We start from the raw sequence: 7,352 nt of genomic DNA, 5'->3' as shown, positions 1-7,352 counted from the left end.
GCATTGATTACCACCACTGTTCAAATTGGATATTTTTGCAAGCGTGCATATCGTTGTCAAAATGTCTATTTGACGGGTATGGAATAAAATCCCCAAAAGCAATTCAGTAGTGCCCCCTGGTAAGCTAAACTAAAATGAATAAATTCATTCAGCCAGTCGTATCAATCAACGCAAAATTGTGTGGACAGGATTATAACGGGATTTGTGAGAAAGTCTCAAGCACCCCTGCGTAATTCCACTAGCAAGTCATATGACGTCGCCATTTAAATACAATACAATACAATACAACTTTATTTATACAGCGCATTTCATACCAATTGCAAAGCTTCTGTCGTTTGACAAGCTCCTTCAAGCAAATTTGACCAAATTGTCCTAAAGCTAAACGAATGGGTGATGCCACATTGTGACTATTTTTTCGCAGATGCCACCCACTGTGGGTGGAGTGTGAATTCAAAGTTTGATGATCAATTTGAAAATTTGCCACAAATAAACGAATTCAATGCCATTAACTGCTTTTAATTCATGTTTGTCTTATTCTACTTTTATGGTTTGAGGCTATTAAACTCATGTTTCCCTGATCAAACATTGTTTAAACATGCATTGTGCGCTATTATGCCCCGTTGGGAATAAAATGTTCCTTAATGTAAAACAATAAACTCGAAAGACCATGGCTATGAAAAGTGTGTATGTGTTTGGAATGGGCATTATGCTCAATTAGTCATTTAATGATTGCTAATAATTCAGTCAATTGTGTGGAATTGGTTGTTGATGAATCGTATCTTGAAGCAATTGAGGCAAAAATGGAGTGCCCTACTCGGCTGCAACAATCCGACGCATTATTGATTCAATCTAGTTTGTAGTCTAAAGAAGTCTTGAGTTACATCCACGCAGATGATTCTTGAAATAAAAATATCGACTAAAAACACACTTGACAGTCATCAGGGAAAAGCCATACACACATTTCAGATCCCTACACATACTTTACACATGTGCTTAATATGTGCACATAATGTCCAACAAACACCTACACGTGCACTGCGTCCATGTGCACACAGATGGATGTACACTAGCGCTATTAGAAGCACTGGATTTACAGTCGCCCGTCAGCCTTCAGCTTTTAATGCCACACGGGGCCTGTTTTACAGCTCTGCCCCAGGGCCCCCCGATCGGCTTTCAATTAGCAGGTGAGCTGCAGCCCAGTTCCCAATCAATAGCCCAGTACAGGCAGAATCCCCGCTCTCGGCGGGGCCCACCAGCAGCTTGGAGATGGGATTTTTGTGCAATGTTGGAAGAGTCTGACTCCGTAGCGTCCATCCATCCATTTTGTACAGACAGTCGTAGGGCACCGACAAACAAACAAGCCTACTCATATTTGGATATTTGAGAGTCGTCATGAATATTGCCGGTGTGCTGTTGCAGCCCGAAATGGCGCATTTGAAAAGCTCGGAAGGAGAAATAATTGCTATATTACTTTTTTTTTTTTAATTCTGGGCAATTACTATTGAGTCCCGCAGTGCAAACTCAAAGTAACAACTAGTGGAAAGACACCAATCGATGCTCCCTGTTACTGAGCTGCAACAGCATGTATCATTCGTGTGATCGAATACCATTTCTTATTAAGCAATGGATAAAAGGCTAATAAATCATGAAGCATATAAATGTGGCCTGCGCAGAAAAAGACAGCAAAGCTAATTCAATCAGAAAATGCGGAGTGTTTCTTACTAATCAGCGCCTATCCTGGAGTTGCCATGACAAAAACACACATTTGATGGTTAAATGTCGGCGGGGCTCATTATCGAAAAGAGCTTAAAACCTGTTGGGGAGGACGTTAGACCCATTAAAAGATTTATTTGTGTTTTGGAGAATGAGATCCATGCGAAAACGAGCTTTACATAAAATGTACACATCAACATTTTTTTTTTTTATTGTTTGAATTTATTTCACGACTTAAAGTTTACCTGGCAAAAGCAAACAATACAAACCTTAATTAAAGCCACAGATGTTGAATTTACAGATTTGGGTTTTTTTTCTCCCCTGTGTTTTTCTTTATTTTGAAAGAAAATGCCAATTGATCCAAGCGGAACTTGAAAGTGAGCTGCATTCCAAAGACTGCTCGAACATGCACCATGACAGATATAAAGATAATTGGATGAAATGGAAACACGATTTTTGTCAGCTCCTCATCATTAAGACCCATCACGAGTCAACTTAAATTCATTTTATGTGTCTACATAAAAAAAGTCTCTGTTTGAATGTGGAAGTGTGGAATTATTTAGCGCTATACTCGAGAATTGCGATCAACCGGCTTTTTGAATTGCCGTTTTTGGAGATGTGGAATCTGCCATCGACATCACTGCAAACCCTCGGAGGAAAAAAAAAAAAAGTGTTTCGATTCTCGTTCACCCCGTCAAAGATAGCCCGGTCGTTTTTAATTGTGCTTTGCTCCCGTCCTCCAACACATGGAAAAAAAAAAAAAAACTTCAATGGCAGCAGAGAGAAGGGACTCTGCCAAGGCAAGCAGCTTGCCTTCACTGTGCAACAGAACACTTTTTTTCCCCAGAAAACATCACTCCGCAATGATTGTCAGAGGACTAACACACATCAAGCCTTTCTTTTGGTCATTATTTTATCTTCTGTCGGCTTCCTTGTGAATCGTGCACGCAAGAGATAAGTGTAAAAAAAAAGGAGGTCTTTGAGGGCGGATGAGGTGACATGGTGGTCTTTGAAGGCAACACAGCAGGGGGGCGTGGCCAGGTGGAATGGGCTGGGTGAATCGCTAACTAGATCCTCTTCCGCATTGCACGCACGTTTTTTCACATCGATGCGTAAAATGTGTCTTTGAAGGCCTCCCGGCGGGGATTCTTTGCTTTTTGTGTGTTTATTGTTTCATTTGCTCACGTAGTGTATGTCCACACATCTCAAACAGCAAATAATCCAACAGGGCGGTAGTCAAAAATCTTTCATTCTGGCACACTGACATGACTGACGCTAACTTTGAAACACCGATGGAAAAAGTGCAGACAGATACGATTTTGGGCCGTCCACAGGACCGCCACGAACCCGAATCGCAAAGACGATGGGCGCTATGGTAAGTAACAGTATATAAAAAATGTGTGTGTGGATAAACTTTTTTTTTTTTTTTAACTGACGATAGTGTTGGCGAAATGTAATTTAGCGATGAAGGAAACGCTTTGACGAAGTGACGGGTTGGGCGAACCTAAAATAATGACATACAGATGATGGCGGACTTCCGGGTCCATCGTTGGTCGACGAATGATGGAAGTTCACAGATACGCTCACCACTGCCCCGTTATTAAACTTCACCCTGTGGTCCTATCTTTCGGCTACCCATCTCTGATACTGTGTTAAAATTGACATACGGGACTGTACGTCTAAATCTAATGTGGTCAATTAAAAAATAAAATGTGATAATAGAAAGCCATCTTCTCACTCTAATCTAGTCCTCTCATACCTGCGTGCTCACAAATGAATTCCAACATTTTCCAAACACAGCTGATAATGCCGACTGCTTGATACGTTGTCATCCAGTTTCTACTTTCAACTGTCACCGGTTTTGCGGTGTAAACCGGATCTCTGAGATTGCCCCGTAAAAAAATAAATAAACATGGCTGAGAGGGCTGATGATTGTTCATCACTTCCTCTTCCACCAGTCGTTCTGTTTGGATGTGTTGCGTTTCATTTAATTTGTTTTTATACTTCTTGGTAGCACTAAATAACAATAAAATAATACATTTTTAATTATAACACATGTTTTTGACACCTTAAATATACGCCAGCAAATATAGCAAAAGATAGATGGTCAAAAGATCTTCATGGACAATTATCTGTTATTTTCACATCGCCAACTACTGGCCTGGCATGCAAATTACAGAATTTTCTCTCGATGAAATTTCTGCACTCTTTCCCACGTTTCTACTTGCATGCAAAAAAAAACTCAACTTGTGAATTTAGTCTTTCTAATTGTGTGAGAACATGCACATAACCCTGATCTCAACCCCATCAAACGCCTTTGTGATCCACGAGAGCAGATTTTTTTTTTAACGCGTATATAAAGGTTTCCTAAAAGAGTGGAAGTTGTTCTATCCTGTCAGACTAATCTGTCCTAGTCGTTTTGTTCTTAGAATGAGTGCTCCTCGTATACTCGCCTGCTACAGTAGCCGGAGTTACATTTCGCTGGTAGAAGGGAGACAAGGCAGCTCTTCCCTTCCACACATCTCTTTTCAAAGGCGCCATCAAAGTCTGGCAGAAATGTCAGTGCTGCAGGCGGGGGACCGGCCCCTGAATGTCAGCCCTTCTCAGGTCAACACTGCCAGCCAGCCAGCGAGCCTGCCTTGCATAGACAGTCTGACACACAGCGAGCGAGCGAGATAGAGAGAGAGAGAGAGAGAAAGAAAGAGAGGAGGGAGGGCAAGACAATAGGAGGAGATGGAGATAAAAGAGAGAACGTGGCGACACTGATGAAGGAAGAACTTGATGGACTGATAGGACATAAATGGATGGCTTGGTAATGTACGCCATAATGAAGGCGGGGACGTTAAAGACGACAAAGACCACGCATAAACAAACGGGGACTGTAATGACAAATGTTTTGGGACATCTACAGGAAGTGGTCCAGCACTGGCATGTTCCTGACTTTTTTCAGTTTTGCACAAGTTGGCGTTCATTGTGAATAATTGGCAAGAGGAGAGAATGCATATCCTACGACGCACAGTTGAGCTCATCGGACTGGATCGTACAATCCCTCAGAATTACACTCACATTGTGCACTGAAACTAGCATTTTCATCGACTTTTTTTTGGCTCTGTGTGTTATCTTTAGACATTTTGTTTATTTGTTTCCCACAAGGTGGCAAGGGATATGATACATTTATATGACAATAACATTGTGCGCATTTTATCTTATTCTGTATTATTTCCAGACGCTTTGATTATTACTGATGTGCAAGCTAGCAGTTATCGTGAATAGCTAGCACGAGGAGTGATTGCACGTACGTGACACGTACGTCTCATTACGGGATATTTTTTGCCATTATTTCGAGTCGTTCTGTTTTTTCCTATTGTGCAGGGTGGTGAAAGGAGTGTTCGCATAATTGCTGGGGACCGACATTCCTCATGTGCCTTGGGATGTTTCGTGTCGCTGTAGATTATTTCTAAGCAAGGCAAGGCACCTTTATTTATTGCCCATTTCATGCACAAGCTAATTCAATGTGCAACATTTTGAGCGTGCATTTAAAAGAATTTACACTCGCGGCTGCCTTCACTTCTTTTGACATCTTATTCGATTTGCATGCAGCATAACAGCTAAATGCTGCTTCACCATGTTTGCTTTGAAACAAGTCTATGGACCTCGGAGCCGTGCTGGTTTTATATCCCATTGGCATTTCTTTCTTGTATTCAGGACCTAAGACATTCCCTGATTAGGAGACTAGGAGCAGAACTTTAATTTCTTGTCACTGTGTTTATTTCTCTTGTGCGAAGTAATGTTGCGACTAGCTGGCGAGAGGAAATGTTGCGACTAGCTGGCGAGAGGAAATGTTGCGCCATCATACTGCGCATATGAAGAATATGGATTATTTCTACGTTTCCTGTTTGTCTTCGATTAGTCAAGGTGATGAATGATCTATTGTACAAGTTTGGGTTCATCATTAAATGGGCTGTTGTTTGTCAGGCTGTGCCTCTGTGGATTATTTCCAGTCCTTCTGTTGCCGTCACAAGTGTACTCTTTGCCAGTACTGGTACCCTTCGTCAGGACATTTCTGAGTTTTTCCTTGCCCTCCGTGTGCGGTTTAGATCGGGCATGTCATTCATATTTGCCAACTGTGTCCATGTGAAGCCTTTTGAGACTCTTTTTTGATTATATAAATACATTTGACTTGATTTTATATCACAATAAAATGAAAACACCCATACGCAAATATTTAGATATCTTGGTTCACATAATTGTGGTTTTAGTTCATCCCAGATGTGTTTTAGTTCAGAATTTCAGGGCTCCAAAGTTTTTCTACTCCAAACTCATTCAAGCAATTGACATAAACTCTGATTGCTGAATTAATAAATGATGTGGTGTCTTTTTTTTTTTTTTTTTGTATAGAGTACATGTACAGGAATACAAATGCAGGGGCAGGAGATGATATGAGGTAAACTGCACAGAGACAAGACACACACACACACACACACCCACCCCCCCCTCACACACACACACACGTATATACAGACACTTGCACACAGGCCATGAGGAGCCTGTCAGATTACAGCCGTGTAATTGAATGGTAAGGGAGCAGACAACACATCTCGCACAGCCGGACTCTCGAGGCGGCCGCCGCCATAACAGAGCTCAGGGGAAATTTGGGGTCCCACTTAATAGTGAATTGGAGATGGGACATATTGTGCATGGGTGTGTGTGTGCGTGTGTGTTTAGGTAGGCGCGGCCATGTGCACGTTTATGCCTGCTGCCAGGAGAAAAGGGAGAGCGCCCTTGGCAAGTGAAAATGGTCCCTAAAAATATGGCGATTTGAGAAAGTGGCTGACAGAGGAAAAGCACAAAAAGAGACATGTCACAAAAAGAGTGATAGAAATAAAAGATTGGCAGAAAAACAGAGAAATTGATGGAGGGAGGGAGAGAGCGGCTACACAGGCGGAACGAGAGGCAGAGAAATGAAACACGGCGGATCGGGAAGCGGGATGAAGATGCACGACGGGCAAATGGGAATAAAAAGGAAAAGAAAGAGGAGGAGGAGGGAGATGAAAAGGAGCCTTGGTGAAGGCAATTAACATTCACAGTTTTTTTTTTTTAGTATGAGCATGGAACCTAATTTGAAACTTGAAGCTTAATCCTTTGTAAAAACCCCAACTCTAAACTTTGACCCTGAATGAAATCCCAACATTGCTTTCAAACACTTTATCTTGGAACCCTCATTTGAAACACCAAGTGCAATTTGAAACCCCAACTTGGAACCCCCACCATGAGTTGAAAACCCTAATATTGGCTTGAAACCATTTTGAAAGCTAAACCTTCCAAGTTTCATTACTTTACTTTAAAAGTTTTCTGTTAATGTGTTTAAATGTAGTCAACGTACATTTTCATAATTTTTATAAGCTAGTTTTGTTTTCTCTGCTTTTCTTTTGAATGTTGTTAACTGTTGTGTTTATAATTGCTTGTCGGTGTTTTGTTTCTGCTTGTGTGAAGCACATTGCGTTGCCTTGTGTATATGTGCTAGACAAAAAAAAAACTACCTTGCCTTGCCTTTAGCCATCATCGGTACCTCCCTACCCACTCTCGAGGACTTGCACACTTCAAGAACCAAGACAAGTGCACGGCAAATTTTCCTGCAC

Source organism: Idiotropiscis lumnitzeri, chromosome 5 (genome assembly GCF_059441095.1).
Source record: "Idiotropiscis lumnitzeri isolate Australia: NSW breed Sydney's pygmy pipehorse chromosome 5, RoL_Ilum_1.0, whole genome shotgun sequence".
NCBI classification, from domain to species: Eukaryota; Metazoa; Chordata; class Actinopteri; order Syngnathiformes; family Syngnathidae; genus Idiotropiscis; species Idiotropiscis lumnitzeri.
This window is presented reverse-complemented; position numbering follows the sequence as displayed.